This window comes from Staurois parvus, unplaced genomic scaffold, assembly GCF_062004578.1.
Source record: "Staurois parvus isolate SC_StPar_1 unplaced genomic scaffold, SC_StPar_1.0 ptg000153l, whole genome shotgun sequence".
Classification (NCBI taxonomy): Eukaryota; Metazoa; Chordata; class Amphibia; order Anura; family Ranidae; genus Staurois; species Staurois parvus.
In genome coordinates, this window is record NW_028317949.1 from 13092172 (window position 1) to 13114169 (window position 21998).

The window sequence follows — 21998 nt, forward strand, 5'->3', positions numbered from 1 at the left end:
TAACGGTTAGCTGACAGCTAGCTAACAAAACTGATAGAAGCCGAGTTATATTCCATTCCAAAACTGAATTTACTTCTATGAATAGTTCTGTAAAACTGCAATACAATCACATAAACCACATAAACTAAATTACAATATGCTTGTAAATATGTCTCACACAAATGCATACAATGAACACATTTCTTACAAACAGCCATCTACAAATTACCGTATTTTTCGCTCCATAAGACACACTTTTTTCCCCCCAAAAAAGGGGGAAAAATGTCAGTGTGTCTTATGGAGCGAATACAAAGTGGCTGGTCCGATATTTCTGCCGCCACCATGTCAGAATATCGGGCCGGCCGCTCAGCTCTTCTCTCTTGAAGAACCTTACCTGTTCCTCGCTCCAGCGCTGTACAGTCTTCCCGTGCCGGCTTCTGTGACAACCGGGTGCCCATTGCGCATGCGCGAGAAGCGCTGCACTTTGTGAATGGTCCGGTGTCTTCTGGGACACATGACAGGTCCCAGAAGGTGCCGGACCATTCACAAAGCGCAGCGCTAATCGCACATGCGCAGTGGGCACCCGGCTGTCACAGAAGCCGGCGCAGGTAGAAGAGGGAAGGACAACTCCGCAGAAGTGGGAGTGGGTACCTGTCAAATTCAGGTACCCGCTCCCCCTCCCTCCCCAAAGGTCTGCAGTCTCTGGTCATCTCCTTTACTGTCTGGAGTCTCTGGTCATCCCCTGCACAGTCTGCAGTCTCTGGTCATCTGTACTATGTCCCTGGTATTTTCCCTGTACTATGTCCGCAGTCTCTGGTCATCTGTACTGTGTCCGCAGTCTCTGGTCATCTCCTGTACTGTGTCCACAGTCTCTGGTCATTCCCTGTACTGTGTCCGCAGTCTCTGGTCATCTGTACTGTGTTCACAGTCTCTGGTCATTCCCTGTACTGTGTCCGCAGTCTCTGGTCATCTCCTGTACTGTGTCCGCAGTCTCTGGTCCATCTCCTGTACTGTGTCCGCAGTCTCTGGTCCATCTCCTGTACTGTGTCCACAGTCTCTGGTCATCTCCTGTACTGTGTCCGCAGACTCTGGTCATCTCCTGTACTGTGTCCGCAGTCTCTGGTCATCTCCTGTACTGTGTCCGCAGTCTCTGGTCATTCCCTGTACTGTGTCCGCAGTCTCTGGTCATCTCCTGTACTGTGTCCGCAGTCTCTGGTCCATCTCCTGTACTGTGTCCACAGTCTCTGGTCCATCTCCTGTACTGTGTCCGCAGTCTCTGGTCCATCTCCTGTACTGTGTCCACAGTCTCTGGTCATCTCCTGTACTGTGTCCGCAGACTCTGGTCATCTCCTGTACTGTGTTCGCAGTCTCCGGTCATCTCCTGTACTGTGTCCGCAGTCTCTGGTCATTCCCTGTACTGTGTCCGTAGTCTCTGGTCATCTCCTATACTATGTCCGCAGTCTCTGGTCATCTCCTGTAGTGTCTTCGCAGTCTCTGGTCATCCCCTGTACTGTGTCCGCAGTCTCTGGTCATCTCCTGTACTGTGTCTGCAGTCTCTTGGTCATCCCCTGTACTGTGTCCGCAGTCTCTGGTCATCTCCTGTGCTGTGCCTGCAGTCTCTGGTCATCCCCTGTACTGTGTCCACAGTCTCTGGTCATCCCCTGTACTGTGTCCGCAGTCTCTGGTCATTTCCTGTACTATGTCTGCAGTCTCTGGTCATCTCCTGTACTGTGTCCACAGTCTCTAGTCATCTCCTGTACTATGTCCGCAGTCTCTGGTCATTTCCTGTACTGTGTCCGCAGTCTCTGGTCATCTCCTGTACTATGTCTGCAGTCCATTAGTTTGGAATATTTTTTTTCTTGTTTTCCGCCTCTAAAACTTAGGTGCGTCTTATGGTCAGGTGCGTCTTATGGAGCGCTAAATACGGTACATTAAATTTATTGAAATGCAGTCTAAATATCTATATGACTTTACCAAACACAATGAATTCACTAACAGGCATATTATGTGTATCAAAGGGAGAAGTAGGCCTTTACTGGTGTGATTTTTGGGAGCTAAACTGGAATTGTACTGATCTGATAGCGAAACGTCCTGTTTCCTGCTTCAGAAGCAATTGCAGTATTGTCTCACCTAATGTTATGCTATATTTCCAATCAGGTCATGCTATGACACATATGACTTATTGTCAGTTGTATTTCAGCTATAATATGTGATAAGGCTATCTTCATTGATAAATGGTCAGTTTTCTGCTGTCCCTTTTGATTGTTTACTATGCTATAGTTCATCATCTTTTTGACATGTTGTGATATGCATATTTGGATTTGGGCCTGAATGATTACTCTGTTCCTCTGGGGTTAATATGATTCCATTTCACTCCTATTAGGATGATTGGAACTCTTATCATTCTGATGCTCAATTATTATGCCATCTAACATAGCCATAGTATGACGATATATCGCAATTCATCTACTAAGTAATGTGGTATTTACCACTTCTGTGGATAATGGATATAGTTTAATTTATGGAGCTTATCCATGACAAGTGGATTCTAGTCTTAGGCCATCGCAATCCGAATTGCTCAACTTTTTACAATTGTGATGTGTATTTTTCACCTTGCAAGGTTTCACTTTTTATGTGAGATTCATATTAAAGTAGTTTTTGTACCACTAACTACTCTGGGTTTATTTTAAAACCGTTACTTCACAGCCTTTCTATAGAGCTGTTTATTTTTTGTATGCTTAAGTGTTTCGGGGTTAACCCACATCTCTATTGTTTGTTTGTTTTTTTTCCATAAAGTTTATTAATAAGCTCAGAGCATACAATATGTACAGGTAATACAAGGTATCAGTCGGAAATACAATAGGAGGTAACGCACATACAACGAACAAAAAGATACATAGCAATACATAGACAAAGAATCAGATGTAAGTCATCCCAGGGAAAAGAAAACAGGGGAAAAATGAGGACATGCAAATGCAGAAACATTAAATGCATATCTCGTCTCAAGCCCTTATTCAGCATATTGGAATCACAGCACTGGCAGGGTCAATGATATATAACCTCAGTTACCGAGCAGCAGCAAAGAGCAGAGCCAGTGAGCCAAAGGTATGCGTTGGAAATATATACAGTGGGTGTGGAGGGGGGGTGCAAGGGCTTGTAGGATATGGCCTTGTACTTTTCATGAAACTGAGGTAACCCACTACAGGTTGCCAGCATGTGGGTAAAGGGTTTGGGAAAGGAGATATGTAAAAGTAAAACATATGAGCAGCTGGATTGCAGATAGGGAGTAGGGCTCCTATGAGTAGAGACGTGTACCAAAATAGAAAGGGGAGAATGAAAGATAAACTCTGAGTAAGAAAGCAGGAATTTGGGGATTAAGAATTTAAGAATAAGCATGAAAAAGAAGGGAAGAGAAGAGAAGAAGAAAAGAAAAAAAAAAGGGGGGGGGGGGGGAGATGGGTTGGGGAAGGGTCAGACGGGGAGGAGGTGTGGAGGAGTAGGAGGGTAGGTAAGTCACCTTTACTCTAGACTCCCAGGACATGAGAGATACGCACAACCCTGGTAGAGAAGCGAGCTGGGGACAGTTGCAGGCGTATCAGGGTGCCAAGCGTAGTTTGCTCCAAGCAGTACAGGACATCGAGACAAAGGACCTCAATCACAACCTTGAAAAAACAGAGAGTCGATATATCGCCAGAAACACTACGGGGTATCAGAGAGATTCAGAATCACTCAGCAAGACCCATGAAAGAATGATATTCAGGGGTCGTTCGGAAGTGAATCCAACAGGACCACGTTTGAGAAAATTTAGTAGGGTTATCCAGAGAAGAAGCATTTCAGCAATTCTGTTCAAGCGTATGAACCAATCTCTCACTGTGGGGGGGTGAACAGACCCCAGAGAACCTGTAAGTAGAGTTTGGTCGCGTTAAGCATATGCATAGCCAGAGATTTGAAATATAGACGTTTGGGAAGCGGAGTGTGGGGGAGGAGGAGTTGGGCCAGAGAGAACTCAATATCAAGAGTAGACACCGAAGAAGTAATCCGATGTACCTCCTGCCAAAAGGGCTGAGCCATAGGGCAGTCCCACCCGATATGGAGAAGAGATCCAACAGGAGCCCCACATCTCCAACAAATACTGGGTCTGGATGGATTAAAATGATGGATTCTAGAAGGTGTATTGTACCAACGTGTCGCCAACTTGTATCCGTTTTCTTGTGCCGAAACATTCAAGAAGCACTTATGAGAAAAGGTAAAGATTTGGTCTCAATCAGAGGAATAAAAGTCAATAATTAAGTCTCTTTTCCAAGCTATGCAGGCGGGAAGTGAATCAGAGGTTCTGTCACCAAGAAGAAGCAGATAGGTAAATGATACTAAATGCCTCCGTGGTTCAGCCTTTGAACAGAGTGACTCAATGGAGGTGAGAGGGCGGACCCATTTACGGCGATATGCAGGAGAGAGAAGAAAATGTCTGATTTGAAGATAGGCCCAAAAGGGAAAGGTGAGATCACCCATAGTACTTGCCAGGGAAGAACAAGACTTCAGCTGACCTTTGTGAAAAAAATGGTCCGCTAAAACTTGGCTGTGTGGCCAATGTGCTGATGGAAAGGACTTATGCATACCGGGAGGGTAGTCTGGATTGAGGCAAAGAGAAGTTAGTGGGTTGGGGGCATCCGAAATGGAGGCCAATTTACAGGCTAAGCGAAAGGTTTTAAGGGAAGGACCGATTATTGGATGTAGGAGGAGGTCTTGAGGAATGTGTTTGGTCAGAAGCCACGGGATCGATGCCAAGGGGGAAGTGGAACAACAGTGTTCCACCTGGACCCACGCTTTGGAGGTAAAGTGAATATTCTACTCGATTATCCTAGTAAGATGGCAGGCCCAATGGTAGAGTTGCAGGTCAGGTAGTCCAATCCCCCCTTTGGATTTGGGGAGCACAAGTTGGGAGAAGGAAATACGTGGCCATTTATGATTCCAGAGAAAAAGAGAGCACATGCTTCTGCATGAAACAAAAAAGGCAGGTGGTAAATGGATAGGTAAGGTTTGAAATAGATAGAGGAGGCGTGGGAGGATATTCATTTTTATTATAGCAGCCCTACCAAACCAGGAGAAGCATGGGCGATGCCACCTAGTTAGGTCTGCTTGGATGGCACCAAGGGTTGGAATGTTTTTGACATAAAGATCAGAGTGGTTACTCGTAAGCTGTATTCCCAGATAGGTAAGGGAGTCCCTTTCCCATTGAAACGGGAACTGTGACTGACAAAAGGAAACCAGGTCTGGAGGAAGAATATTGTTTAAGGCATAGGATTTGGAATGATTAATTTTGAGGTTCAAGATATATTGAAAAAAGGAAAAATCCTTAAGTAGGTTGGGTAAGGTGATCCGGGGCTCTGTCAAAAACAAAAGAATGTCGTCTGCATAGGGAGCAAGTTTGTATTCCTTGTTCGCCACGGAAATACCCCTGATATCTGGGTTTAAGCGCAGTTTGCGTAACAATGGTTCTAGTGATATCACAAAAAGAAGTGGGGAAAGGGGGCAACCTTGGCGCGTACCATTCACAAGAGGGAATGGATGAGATAGATGCCCATTCACACGGACCTGAGCCGTTGGACCAGAATACAGTGCCATAATGAAATTGAGCATGGTGTCCCCTAAACCAATCGCCTGTAGGGATGCCTTTAAGTAATCCCAGGACACCCTATCAAAAGCCTTCTCGGCATCTAGGGAAAGAATAAATCCTGGACTGCGAGAATCGTGAAGCCGGTGGAGAAGGTTAAGAGCTTGATGGTGTTATCCCTTGCTTCCCTTCCGGGGATGAAGCCCACTTGGTCAAGGTCAATCAGGGAGGGTAACAAGGGAAGGAGACGGTTGGCTAGGATCTTTGCGTAGATTTTGATGTCTACATTCAAAAGAGAGATGGGTCTATAATTGGTAACCAAAGTGACATCTTTACCTTCTTTGGGGATGACAGTGATATGAGCTTCCAGGAGGCGATGATGTTGCATGGAGGGTGAAGAGAAAGTGTTGAAGGCGGAGAGGAAGGGTCCACTCAAAATATCTAGAAACTCCTTGTAATATGCTACAGAAAGACCATCAGGGCCTGGGCTTTTACCAGGTTTCATTTGTTGGACGGCACAAGAGAGTTCCTCCACCGTGATATGATATTCCAAATCCTGAACAGTATCATTAGGTACAGTGGAAGGACTATAGAGGCGAAGAAAGTCAGAAATTAGGGTTTCTCTAGGCTTATTGGCCTCAGAAGGGCGACGTTCTGGAGGGAGATTGTATAATGTTTTGTAGTATTGCTCAAAGTGAGATGCTATATCCGCATTTGAGGTGGCCAAAGAGCCATCCGAGCCCCTAATCTTGTGAACCGTTAAACTCGACTTTTTTGTCTGGAGGGATCTGGCTAAGAATCTCCTGCTTTTGTTAGCAAATTCATAAAAAAGTTTGTGCGACAAAATGAATCTGCGCTTACCTGCCTTGCCTAGTTCGTTTAAGAGCTGTGTGCGGGTGTCCGTCAGATGAGATAAAGTCGAGGCGGCCTGATTATGTTTGTGCGCCTTTTCCAGGAATTTAATGAGATCTAAGAGTTGTTGTAAGCGAGTCTGTCTCTCTTTTTTACGTTTTGTGGCCATAGCTATTAGGACTCCTTGAATGAAGCATTTATGTGCCTCCCATTGAGTTAACGAAGAGGTATCTGGAGTTTGTTCGAAAAGTAGTCCGTTAATTGGGAGCGAACCTCTGCTTCATTGGCCGAGTCAGAAAGAAGAGAGGCATCCAAACGCCATATCTTAGAATGGGAACGTTTCTCCGGAAATTGTAATGTCATAGTGATAGGGTGATGATCAGAGAGGATCATCGGTTCGATGGAAGAATCATGGAGGAAAGAGAGGTCAGCTTGCATGATAAAGAGGTAATCGATTCTGGAATATTTGTTGTGTGGAGGGGAGAAAAATGTATAGTCTTTGACATTCGGGTGGAGGACTTGCCAAGAGTCGTGAAGTTGCAAATCTTGAAGTTGAGTGTGAATCTGTCTAATGGATTTATATAGCAAGAAAGAGCTTCCCGAGGAAGAGTCCAATAAAGGGCATAGGGGAACGTTAAGATCACCTCCCAAGATTAGGATACCCATCTGGAAGGAGGAGAGTGAAGAGGTAATGGAGCTGAAAAAGGATACCTGTCTAGTGTTGGGTGCGTAGAGATTTGCTAAGTGATGGGCCTATTGGCAAAAATACCTTTTAGAAATAGGAATCTACCATCTGGATCCGGAAATGACTCCGAGATAACCAGAGGTAGGTACTTTGCAATCAAAATGGAAACGCCTTTAGATTTAGCATGAGGGTTAGGAGCATGATAAACTGTCGGAAAACGGGAGTTTTGGGTTTGGCATTGTGTCACAGATGCAATGCTAGCCCCAGTGTCTGTGCTCTGAGCACATGTTGCTGTAGTGGAGGGAGGAGGGGGGGAGGGGGATGCTGCATGTGACTGCTGGGGGTTATGTGCCCGTGGAGAGCGAGAACGGGAGCCAGTGACCTTCCGGTCCGCTTTCCCCATCATGTAATGGCTCTGTCTCACCCGCTCCTCTGCTAATATCAATGCAAGGTCTCTGGCTGGCAGGAGCTCCTGTATCACAGGACCATCTTGGATCTCGGCAGACCACGCCCCCATCTCTATTGTTTGATGAGTCAGAGAGTAATTATATAGGGTGATCTACCTATATTGTGGCATTTTCCTATTTTTTGTATACTTTAGCATTCCCCTGATTGATGATTTTAACTTCTACTTTAAAAAATTATGGTAGTGTCCAACTAAGAGAGTGGTAGCTGGAATCACAAGAGGGTGTTTCTCATTCTGGAACATGTCAGCATTATACAAACACCCTACTACTCTGATTAATCCATCTTTATTGATTATTGGATTCACACATTTGATTGAGCTTTGTTCAGTGATTTTTTCTTCCATCAATAAAGACATTATCTCTTCCAAAAATATCTCTTGGACACATTTGATGATGACCATTTCTGCTTGCAAGAAATATGATGGACTGCATAACTTTTTGCAACAATGCCAACCTTTACATATATCTTTTTCAGTTCTGCTGGAAAAAGATTTATTGGTGTGAATAAATGTTGCTATACTTCTTACCAAAGACTTCTAGCTTGAGCATCTGAGAAATCTATGTGAACCTCACATGTGTTCATGCACTTTAGTTGCCAAGGCTGTCACTTCAGGTCTAATCTCACTGTCAGAATTTGGTTCAATAAGGTCAAATACTTCAGCTTCAGGTGGCTGACTTGCATGACATAAAAAATCTGGGCCCGAGGACTAGCTGGTATGTTTCAGGTGAATCAGTCTGTACCATTATTTGCTGGGTTCTAACTAGTAACATATTTCCCCTGAACTGGCTCACTGGATTTTCTGATGCAGATTACCTTGTTTGAGATGTACACATAAAATATTCTGGAGGTATTGTGAATATAGCCTAACACAATTTTGTTGTAAGTGTGGCAATAAACTGCATCGGACTCAAAGTTCTTTACTGCAAGAATCAATTCTGCTAGATCAACAACTCTAAATGTGGCAGTGTGTGTGCAGGTCCTGGAGCTAATTTAGATTTGCCCATTATAAAGCCTACATGACATTGACCATTCCTGTCTATGACCTTGAAATACACTACAGCTGCTTTTGCCACAGTAGAAGCATCAGAAAAGACACACACTTCTCTTTGCACTGTAGATGTTTGATGTCTGGGAATACTGAGATCTTCAAGATGAATCAAGTTATCTGTCTGTGTTTTCCACTGAGTTTCTCTTTCTGGTCAGCGTAGGGAGTCCGGGTCACATTGATCTATTGAGAGCTAAGTAACTAAGGCGTTGCCTTGCTTAGTGATCAGGGCTGCAAACCTGAGTGGGTCTGTGGCTAGGTTACTGTGGCTAGGTTACCTCTCCTTGTGTATGGCTTCATCTTTCTGGACACTTGAAAAGTAAAACTGTCAGTCTAGAGATTCCAACTTATTCCTAAACTCTGTTGAAGGGGCAGAGGATCAATACCTAGAACAAGGTCTTTTACTCTTTAGCTCTGTCATCTGCAGGAAATGCTTCCATTACTGAACTTCTATTTGACACCATCATGTGTAGATCATGTGTGTTTAGATCTTGTACACAACTCCCTAGCTCTCTGCAGGAATCTGACAGCTTCGGCTTCAGTAGGCACATATGTACAGGGGCGTATTTACCAGAAGGCAAACAAGGCATTTGCCTAGGGTTGCAGCAGAATTGTTTTAGGGGGGCAGCACCACCCCCCGGAAAAAGAGATGGAAGAAAGGACATGCAGCATGGGAACCAGGTGGGATTCGAGAGAGGCTGAGAGTTGCTTGATTGTGTGTGCAGAACCTGACTCTTGTTCCCGGGGATGTCCGGAGCTCTGAAGGTGCCTTCTCTCTCTCTCGCCGGGGTGGAGGGGTGGCCAGTGTATGGGGGGTGGTGGTAGTAGAAAGCTCTCTTGGGTGTGGGGGGGATGGGGTGCTGTTGGGCAATGTCAGGCTTTCTTCGTGGGCGAGGGCGGTGTTGGTCGATATCAGGGTCTCTTCGTGTTGCCTAGGGCAGCACGAAACCTAAATACACCACTGCATATGTAAGTCCGTCACCTATGTAGAAATTTCATAACATGAACTGTTTTGCATCTTCTCCATACTCACTCGCTCCCTGCTTAGCTATTTGTCTTAGACCATAAATGGCTATGGAAGATGAAGGACTATTTCCAAAGATATCTACTTTCATCCTGAATTCTGTAATTTATTTGCTGAGGCCATTATTGTGAAACCAAATGAACCTTGTTGACCAAATGTATAGATTATAAAATATAATATATCTCTGATATGATTTGGTAAATGAAGAGTTCTTACCCAGAAGTGAAAGGCTTAACACAACAACCAAAATTTATTGGTGAATAGGATGGAGGTCTAAACTAACCCAAACAATTTATCTAGTTACATAAAAGAAACATTATTAAGAAAGCTCGAACATATTACAAACTACAAACAGTGAGACAGAAAAGACATGACAAACATTTAGATATAAGTGCAAGGGATATATTCCACAACTACCATGGAACTGGACGTATAAGTTCCATTCCCTTCCTCTGGTGTTCCAAAGATAACCTCTCTCTCTCTCTCTCTCTCTCTCTCTCTCTCGTGTCCATAGTTATAGGCCTCTCTTCCATTAATTTTCATAGAGTATCTTTGATTGGTTGGCCAGTCTATTCCCTTTCATAACTGCCTAACTTCAAATCCCCTGTATTTGGCATGCACCAAACCCCTTTAAGGCAAATCTTGGCACACCCTTTATGGAATTTAACCACTTCCTGTCTGGACACTTTTACCCCCTTCCTGTCCAGGGCAATTTTCAGCTTTCAGCGCTATCACACTTTGAATGACAATTGCGCGGTCATGCAATACTGTACCAATATGAATTTTTTACCATTTTTTTGAGACAGATAAAGCTTTATTTTGGTGGTATTTATTCACCGCTGGGATTTTAATTTTTTTTTACTATGTAAATGAAAAGTCAAAACATTTTGAAAAAAAGTGTTTTTTTAATAAAATTTTGCAAATAAATAATATTTCATCATAAATCTTGGCCAAAATGTATTCCGTTATTTTTTTAGTAAAAAAAAAAAAATCCAAATTAGTTTATAACCAAAAATTATAATTTTTAAACATTTTTTTTTACATTTTTATTTTATTTTTTTATATTATTATTTTTTATTTTTTTTTTTTTTTTACATACTGTCACCCTAGCAGTACAGCGTCACCATGGTGACACTGTACTACTTGTGGGGGGTGATGAAGATTTTTTTTTTTACACTGATTGTTTTTACACCCATATAGGATGTAAAAGCAATCATTTCTCGTTCTCTCTGTCTGCATTCTTGCACTCATTGAGAACTACTGAGTGAGCTGTGATTGGTCACAGCTTGTCACATGGTACAAGGCTGTTGTGAATAGCCTTGTACCATGTGACCTCTGTGATCATTCACAGATTTCACACGTAGTAAGGAATGATGTCACAAGTAACATCTTGCTTAATACTTTGCATGTGATCACTGATTGGCCAATCAGTGATCACATGATCGGGACCTCGTATAGAGGTCCCGTCCGACGATCGGTGTTTCACTGTGTCCGGAGGACACAGCGGGCACCGGATCGCTCCCACAGCTAGAAAAGGCGGGTGCTGTTTATGAACGGCAACCCGCCCCTGGACTGCCACCGCCCTGCCGTTTATAAACAGCAGGTGGACGGCAAGTGGTTAAGCATGCCAGTTCATGACCTTTTCCTGGGAAACTAAGTATTCATGAATGGCTGGCCACCTTCATTGCATATATAAATGAGGTATCCTTTGAAGTGAATATTTGGGAAACTAACAGGTCTGTCCCATTGTTAGATAAACTAACTCTGGCACCGAAATGTCTGAAAGAGGATTCTCAGCAAAGACTTATTTTATACAGTAAAGAAGGTGTAATTAATAGAATATTCCCTATGGCAACTATGGTATCTATAGAACAGGAATTTATGGAAAGACATATTGCACACCCAGACTGATACAGCTCTAACTAAAATATATTCATAATTACAATATATTTACAGTGTTTAATGGAGATTTCAAATAAACTCATTATCTAACAAACCTCAAGTAGTTGTTGTGATCTTCTTTAACCACGAAACAGTAAAACATTTTCTGCACACCAGAAGTAACTGCAAATTGCTCTTTGTGGAAACGTATCAGGACACCTAAAAGCGTATTATTCAAATCAGGGCCACTAAGAAGTACATCATTCAAGGAGATGCCATCATGCTGAGCACTAGAACCAAAAACTACTCTGATTTGCCCTGTTTTTTGAGGGCTATAGATGACAAATTTTGGTAGGCACCAACTCTCCTCTCCCGGTTTCAGTGGTGGGGTAGGTTCTTTTTGGTCGTGTTCAAAGATCTTTTACATAAAGTTAATACAATTTTCTTTAATTTCCAGTTTTCTTGCAAAGGGGTGCTGTAGAAAAAGGAGTCTCTTCTGTGTTTTTTCCTTGTTGTTTGGTGCTGCCCAGTGGTTTGCTTCATTCACAAACATCTCCTTTTCAACTACACAAGGAACATATGCTCTTCAATTGACAATGGTAGGTCATCATTTGGAGTTCTAGTGAACATGTTGTCACCTAAACTGTCCATGCTACGAGATGTGGACCCTGGATGACATAGTGAGACAGTGCATGGCTGTAGTTTGCAAGCATTAAAGTTCTCTTTTGCTCACATATAGCTGGTGCACAGGCTGAATAGCGATGGGTGGCCATTAAGCAACACGTTTGTCTTAAATGACACACCTGCTGGTTTGTGAGCCCCATCTAAACATATTCCTCCAACTATGACCCAACCTAAATCTAAACATTGTGCATAAGGAGCTTTATGGGGTCTGTTAATCTGCTCAGCACCTTGTGCACCCTGAGAATATCTCTCCCTAGCAAGGGGAGTATTTGGGCATTAGAGTCAATTGTGGGGATCTTATCTGTTAAGGATTCCAGATGAGGGAAATGTTGTGTAATCTCAGGGGTTGGTATGTCCGACCTTTTATCTGGCATCATGTCACATTCAATGAGAGTGGGAAGTTTCATGTGTATTTTCTCATCAACAGCCTGAACAGTGAAGTTAGAAGCCCTACGCCCTGTTTTTACCATAGTACTTGAGTATCTTTTTAGAGTGAAAATGTTACACCACTAATGTTAAACAGAAACAGAACAGAAATCTGATTTGGCTTTTGATCGATTATTTTGATCATCTAACACTGCATACATTTTCACAGAACAGTCAGTTTTTTTTCTAAATAAATTATTTATTGTTTTGATAGCAAAAGTATAAAAACAGGGATGGTACACATTGTGAGGATCATCACAGTATAGGTCAAGCACATATAATACAGAATGATCTGCTTATGTATAAGACAAGGAAAGCTCATAGACAGGCAGTAAACTTAAGTAATGTGTAATGGCAAGAGTTAACTTATTAGGAAAACAATATACATATATATCCGTAGCTGTCTTATGGTTTGTGTTTTTGTTGTTTTTAAGCTCTTTCCCTCTTTCCATCCATATCAACCATGTCCTAATAAATGTTACACATGAGAGGGAGTTGATCGCTAGGAGCTGTTCATAAGTGTAGTTTTGTTGAACTAGAGTCATCAGCTCTGATACGTTGGGAGATATATCAGATTTCCACTTTCTAAGTATATTCAAGTGGGCTGCTAGTAATATGTGTGTTACTACAGTGCGGGCCGAGCGTAGGTATGTATCTATACCAATGTTGAGAAGCGGCAACTTTGGGCATAGAGTGGATATGATCCCAGTTATCGAGGATAAAAGTTGGAAGACCCTTTTCCAGAAGCTAATTAGGTTGCGGCATTCTCAAAAAATGCGTAGTAGATGCCCTACTTGGTCGCAGTTGTGACAACACCTAGGAGATAAGGATAGGGAGAATTTGGTTAATCTATATAGGGTGTAATACCATCTTTGTGTGATTTTAAGCCTCATCTCCCAGTGAGCAGTGAACGGTGCAGTGAGATGCTTTATAAGTTTGGAAAGCTGTTTTTCCGTTGATAAGTGGCAAATATGGAATGAAGGTCTGTTTCCTATTTTAGCATTGTATTTGTTTCCTGGAATTGGGTCTTATTTTGTAAGATAGTATAAAAAAGGGAAATTCCTCTGTCTATTGTTTTTTGGAAGTATAGAATACCCAAGCTTTAGGGTGGATCTGAAATGTCGGGATAGGCTTTTTAGCAAGAAAGTGTACAATACAAGCACACATGAAGTGGAATGCTCTACGTAGCCCATACTCTTCTATTGATGTCAAGACAATAACAGTTCTCTAATCTTCGCCATAACATTTCAACCTCAGCAGCTTGATGATGAATGTGTACAGTCCTAATTCTCTTGGCCTGATGAGATGACTCTGGTCTGAGCCACTTTGTTAGAAGATCTTGGTCCTCTCTAGCCATAAGACTGAGGTCTCTGATGATGCCTTGGAAAGATGTTTTTAATGCCCAATAATTCTTGGAGAGATCATCAAATGTTAGTAACCCAGTGCTGACTTATTTGTGCTGAATTAGATGATTTGCTAGATCAGTTGTCCCTGAGGATCCAAATGGGCCATTTCCAAAGGATTATACATGATAACCTATGCCCCATGATGGATGCTGAGAGTTAACATGATCTTTGCTTTCTTAAACATGTATACTTGGTGCTGGGAAATATTCAAAGTTAATATGAAAATAGGGGGACAGTACAGGCATATCTGGAGAGGGCTGTCAGTATGTCAAGTCAGGAAACTGCAGGAATGTGTTGGAGATAGGCTTGATAGAAGCATACTCTGTCATAACTTGGTCTGGAGCATGGTTCTGTACATATTCATGAGTCTTTTGCACTGAGTCGTGAGTTGCTATGTTCTCAAGATCTTGCAGCAGATCTCCTTTGACACCAATTGCAATTTCATATATCATAGCTTCTGCTCATGCTTCTTCTGCCGCCATTTGAGTCTGCAGCACATGTATACTAGCTTCTAGCTCTGCTTTCTGTCTCAAAGAGATGCTTCCAACTTGGTTTTTTGCCTCAAGGAGGTGGCTTCTAACTCTGAATTCCACCTCATCAAGTCAGCATCTTTTTGAGTGTATAAGGCCTCTGCTCATGCTGCTTCTGCCTTTGCTCTCGCTTTCAGGCCTGGAGAACTAGCTGATGATCTATTGGAACGTACTGAATATCTGGAGCAAGACATGTGAGACCTGGTCTCTAAAGTTTGATTCGGAATGTCCATACTCCTATCTGGATCCATGATGTATGAATTAAAGTGGAGTACAGTCCCAAGTACAGTTTTTGTGTGAATTCTTTCATTTTCAAACAAAGCTCCCTACCATTGCCTGTATAAGTATACTTTCTTTTTACTGTGAAGCTTCCCTATCTTCTTATGTATACATATGCCTTTATACTGTGAAGCTTCTCTACCCTCACCTGTATACAGATGTCTTTTTACTGTGAAGCTTCTCTACCCTCACCTGTATACAGATGCTTTTTTACTATGCTGTCCTGCTAATGGTTAGCCAGCAGCTAGCTAACAAAACTGACAGAAGCAGCGTTGTGTATCATTCCAAAACTTAATTTACTTCTGTGAATAGTTCTATAAAACTGCAGTACAATCACATAAACTGAAGTTACAATATGCTTGTAAACATGTCTCACACAAATGCATACAATGAACACGTCTTACAAACAGCTACCTGCAATTCATAGGGAGAAGATCCCTGGCTCGCTGTAACTAGTGGCAGCCGATCGGGACATCTAAAAATGGGTGGAACATGTAACATGCTCCCAAAGGTGAACATATCTTTTAAACCTCCAGTGTAGCACGCTGCTGACTCCCTTATCTGTGGATTCTTAATGTGTGAAGAAAGCTTACTGTGCATCACTGCCAACATTCTGCTGGCAGGTGGTGAGTGCAGCTTTTAGTATGTTGGCGATAATTGATATCAAGTGTGGAGTTTCAGTATGGCATACCGTAGTGCTGTATATCTACCAGGATCTAGAGAAAGCATGTTTGAGTAATTCAGAAAAATTCTGGGCAATCAGGAGATATGAGGGTGCTGTCTGTTAACCAGGAGAGTTATCCAACTGAAGTTAGGTCGTTATAGCCACCTACGCGATGTCAACAAAAATGTGAGCATTCACAGCATATTAAAAGAAATTACAAAATTAAATAATAGATATAACAGAATGGTACATGTACATTATTGCCTGTAAAAGTACTGTCTTTGAGTCTCAGTCTAAATTAAGTTGATTTAGGCTTGAACTGCTTTTATGAGTCTGCTCCATTGTGTAAAGGGAGATCCACATTCAAGCACTAACATTTTCAGGAACAACCCTTTCCTGTTCTAGAATGTAGAAGCATACATTTATTATCCAGGTTAGCATTTTTCCTGCTACTAAGTCATATCCTGTCTATTCCTGTATATGGATGTCTTATTTTTAGTTATCTTCACCCCTTTCACCTTCATATTTCATGCAGAACTGCATTTGTATTATATTGTAAAAGTTTGCAACATGCAAAAAATATTAATTATATTCAACTTGTCAATGTGAAAAAGTGTGTCTGTACATCACCATAAGAAGTAATCATGTACTCTGCTGAGTACGAAGAAAAAGAAATGTAATAGCGCCCTTATGTATTTGCTGCAGGTGAACTTTTCAAGTCATGTTATTGGCAACATTTTAGATCCTCAGGGACCTCTTTAAAGTTAAATGAATCAGCATTATTGGAGTATTCTGCTGGTACATCTGATTTTGTTTCATTGCAGACATTTAACTAATACAAAACTTGATCTGAGCTGCAGATCGAAAAGTCTGATCTGCAGACAGATACAAAAACACAAGTTAATGTATGTGCATATTTATTAAAAATAAATCAATGCATTTTTATAGATAACTAGCATAACTACTCTGACTTAATATTAGTCTTCTGTAGTCCACTACACAATGACTTTCAGATTAGGAAAAGAAGCATCAATATTTTGAGCCAATCAGGACTCTATGGCTTGCAAGGAACAGGCTTACAAAGAAAGAAGCAGAGGAATTTCCTTATAAGAATGCTGCTGCTTTTTCATTGTCCAATCACAGGCTGGGATATGCCCTGAACCAGTACTAGGCTGGCTGCAATTCAGTTAGTGAGGAGGGTTAGGGCTTGCTTATATGTAAACTGTATAGTTTATGTATTTCAACTGTGTTTTAGAGGTTTACCTAGAGTCTTATTTTAATTATGTTGCATTTATTGAAAAAAAAAAATATATGTATCAAAAGTAACAATGGACGAACAATTAAATTATTTTAGCTCTGTTGTATATAGATTAGCTTGAGTTAATGTCATGTAACTATTTTGACAATGTAAATCCATATACAGTATTGTATTCTGAGAGCATTGTTGCACAAATGTTTTAAATATTCTTTTGCTTTACTTGATACTCAATGCCCAAGATAAAATTATAATTGGTCCCCATGAGCTATGAACCATGTACGCATTTGCAGTTCTTGTTTACTTTGGTTTGCACTTTGCTGAGACATTAATCGCACATTGTGGACCTTACAGAATGCATAAGATTAGGTAGTTGTCCTAGGGAAGGTGTATACAGCAGAAGATTTCCAAATGAGATTTAACTTTAACAAGGTAATATGTAATTGTAGCACCAATGATATTACCAAACTATAAAATATTTGTACCAGGAATACTGCCAATTTCATTATGTTCAGATTTTCAAGTTCAGTTCATGATCTCGTATTTAACCTTAATGTATGAGGCAATGGTAATGGCATGTCTTATGTGCATAAGATTTATATGATACATATAGATTTTAATTTTCATTATAATATAGGGTAATATCGTACGCTAAGATATTTTATTTCATAATTTTTTTTACAGTGACTTGAAACGTGACTTTTCCCCTTTTACATACTATTTTTCAAATTGTATTGCTTTTTTTAATTTAGACTAGATACAATATGGAATATAAAACATCTCCCTCTTGATAATTATACTGTTGCAATTCCAGAACTTTCTTAAATTAATATGTGGAAAATCAATATATTATCATAGCAGCAATTAAAATTACTTTTTGCAGTAATATTTAGAGATGGGAAAACTACCTTCATTACTCATATAACTAGTAAACTTAGTTAATTGATTAGTATAATATGTTATACACTCTTTTCTGATTTATTTGCATTAAAAAAAATAATTTGCTTAAGTGTTACTAGAAATCTTTTCATTATGTGTAGCCAAGAACCAATCTGAATTAAGTTATCAAGAGACTGAGGAGTAAGAAGGATCTCTTAAACATTACAAGACCTAAACATTCTGACTTAGTGATATTTTACTTTTTAAGAATATAGGTGTAGCCCTCTTTTGGGAATTATGAGAAATGGCCCTTCTCAAAAAGGATATTTTGCTAAGCCTGTAGGTAAAATCAGATAACCAGAACCATTGCTAAGCAGAGGCGTGGGTTTGATAATAAAGATGGCAGTGCCTCCACCCAGGACAGGGCCTCTGTAAACAGGCAATTCATTTTGTGGGAAATTGACCAGTAATCAAAGTAATTGGGAGCAGATGAACTACTATAACTAGCCTATAACATTAACCATAATTATACAGTATATGCAAAAGAGTAAATACACAAAACAAGCCTTATATAAAAAAAAATAATACATCCAATGTACAGGTATTATCAGCAAAAGGCCCAACAAAACTCCTTGTGGAATTGTGCACATATACCAAGGAACATATAGTTATTAATAGTGATACCTCCAGATGAATGTTGTAGCAAAGTTCAGTTGCAGGGGCCCCTCTTTGTGAATGAGACCTGAAGACAAGATCAGAGGTGATGGGGAGATCTTCCAACCATTGTCCAGCCAACCTGGAACACAGCTTCTCCCTAGTAGAAACTATGGTGGGACACTGGAACTAAGAATTGCTTATCTACTTATCCTCTCTGTGTCTTAGTTCCTAGTAGTTTCTAATTTCTCATGCAACCAGATCTCTAACTGCTAGAACTGACCATTGTATGTTTAACATGGGTCCACTACACACCCACCAGACTTAATTATATATTAAAACAATATATACTGTATATACAGTTGCAAGAAAAAGTATGTGAACCCCTTGGGATTACATGGAGTTTTGAATGAATTGGGCATAAAATGTGCTCTGAACGTCATCTAAGTCACAACAATAGAAGAACACAGTCTACTGAACATAATACTACACAAACATTAGATGTTGCCATGGTTTAACTGCACATAACATGTAAACATTCACAGTGCAGGGAGGAAAAAGTATGTGAGGCCCTAGCTTAATGACTTCTCCCAGAGCTAATTGGAGCCAGGAGTGAGCCAACCTTGACTCCAATCAGTGTGATGATATTGGATGTGTTGTTGACAGCTGTCCTGCCCTTAAAAAACACCCACCTGTTTTGGGTTTACTGGTTTCAAGAAGCACTGTCTGATGTGAACCATGCCTCGCAGAAAAGAGCTCTCAGAAGACCTACGATCAAGAATTGTTGACTTGCATGAAGCTGGAAAGGGTTACAAAAGTATCTCCAAAAGCCTTGATGTTCATGTGTCCACGGTAAGACAGACTGTCTACAAATGGAGAAAGTTTAGCACTGTTGCTACTCTCCCTAGGCGTGGTCGTCCTGTAAAAATGACTGCAAGAGCACAGCGCAGAATGCTGCATGAGGTAAAGAAGAATCCCAGAGTGTCAGCTAAAGACCTACAGAAATCTCTGGCACATGCTAACATTTTTGTTGACACATCTACAATAAGGAAAACATTAAACAAGAATGGAGTACATGGGAGGACACCACAGAGGAAGCCATTGCTGTCCAAAAAGAATATTGCAGCACGTTTGAAGTTTGCAAAAGAGTACCTGGATGTTCCACAGCACTACTGGCAAAATATACTGTGGACAGGTGAAACCAAGATTGAGTTGTTTGGGAAGAACACACAACACTATGTGCGGAGAAAAAAAGGCACAGCACACCAACATCAAAACCTCATCCCCACTGTAAAACATGGCGGAGGGAGCATCATGGTTTGGGGCTGCTTTGCTGCCTCAGGGCCTGGACGGATTGTTGTCATTGATGGGAAAATGAATTCCAGAGTTTATCAAGACATTTTGCAGGAAAACGTATGACCATCTGTCCGCCAACTGAAGCTCCGCAGAGGATGGGTGATGCAACAGGACAATGACCCAAAGCATACAAGTAATTCAACAAAACAATGGCTGCAACAGCACAGAATACACCTTCTGGAGTGGCCCAGTCAGAGTCCTGACCTCAACCCGATTGAAATGCTGTGGCATGACCTTAAGAGAGCGATTCACACCAGACATCCCAAGAATATTGCTACACTGAAACAGTTTTGTGAAGAGGAGTGGTCCAAAATGACTCCAGATCGTTGTGCAGGTCTGATCTGCAACTACAGGAAACGTTTGGTTGAGGTTATTGCTGCCAAAGGAGGGTCAACCAGTTATTAAGTCCAAAGGTTCACATACTTTTTCCTCCCTGCACTGTGAATGTTTACATGTTATGTGCAATTAAACCATGGCAACATCTAATGTTTGTGTAGTATTATGTTCAGCAGACTGTGTTCTTCTATTGTTGTGACTTAGATGACGTTCAGAGCACATTTTATGCCCAATTCATGCAAAACTCCACGTAATCCCAAGGGGTTCACATACTTTTTCTTGCAACTGTATATACTCTATAGACAACAATAGTAAACTGTAAACTATTAAACTTGCCTAATCTAAAGCTTATTCCCTTTAGGTCTGGATTTAGCATCAGCTTTTCCATTGACAGGACATCATGCGGTCTCATACTTTCTCTCCACATCTTCCTTCTGGAGTTTTCAACCCAACAACCAGCATTACAAGCTCCTGAGTGTCCTATAAGATATGCATGCTTTTGCATTACATTATAAACCTGTAGATGAAATGTGCATTTTCATGTCCATGAGTATATACAATCAATGTCATATAGTATCACCTAGTCAGAATCATTCCTATTTTTGAAGGACTTATTTTTATACCTACCCCAATGATCATTGTCTAAAGTCATCCTGCACCCTTGAACTTACTCTTCCAATTAGCTAAATGCACAGCAGTGTTCATTATCTGTGAATGTGTGCTGTAAATATACCAACAATTATAATTAAAAAATAAAAATACCATGTATTAAATCAGTTGCACCCATAACTTTGGGGATCAAATTATTATACTGAATATTACTGATCCAGGATCATCACTAACTAAACTTTTTCCTGGCAAACATTTTACTGCAGTTCTGACAGAAAACAACAAAGTAAGTTCCAGGGTAGTTCCAATATAATTAAAGCTCTCCATTGTAAACCATCTTCTTAAAACTGCCAAGTCCAGCATTGCTCTCAAATTGAAAGACCCACAACCTGGCTCTGGCTTCAGAGAGTGGAGGAGTTGAACCAGATGGAGGACCTTGTGCTTACCGCCCAAAACAATTACCAGCCAGGGGCTGACAGCTATATTTCAACACCTGGATTCAACAGACTATGCTTGTCTATTCTGAGGAGAGTAAGGCTCTCTTTGGATTGGGTTAAAGTGGTTGATCAGTTGCTATTCGGGTCTCTACCTGTAAAAGCCAATACTCACATATAATGAATTTGAAAAAAGAAGAAAAAAAAAGAATTAAAGCTATACATTCAATGTAATGATTAACTCCCAATTCTTGGGAAAAAATATAGTAAATAAAAAAATTTTTTTTTTTCCTTACAATGACATGAAGGTACAGTGGGGATCGAAAGTTTGGGCACCCCAGCTAAAAATTTGTATTAATGTGCATAAAGAAGCCAAGGAAAGATGGAAAGATCTCCAAAAGGCATCAAATTACAGATTAGACATTCTTATAATATGTCAACAAAAGTTAGATTTTATTTCCATCATTTACACTTTCAAAATAACAGAAAACAAAAAAATGGCGTCTGCAAAAGTTTGGGCACCCTGCAGAGTTAATATCTTGTATTGCCCCCTTTGGCAAGTATCACAGCTTCTAAACGCTTTTTGTAGCCAGCCAAGAGTCTTTCAATTCTTGTTTGAGGTATCTTTGCCCATTCTTCCTTACAAAAGTCTTCCAGTTCTTTGAGATTTCTGGGCTGTCACGCACTGCTCTTTTAAGGTCTATCCATAGATTTTCAATTATGTTGAGGTCAGGAGATTGTGAAGGCCATGGCAAAACCTTCAGTTTACACCTCTTGATGTAATCCCCAGTGGATTTCGAGGTGTGTTTAGGATCATTATCCATTTGTAGAAGCCATCCTCTCTTTAACTTCAGCTTTTTCACAGATGGCATCAAGTTACCATCCAAAATTTGCTGAAATTTTATTGAATCCATTTTTCCTTCTACTCGTGAGATGTTCCC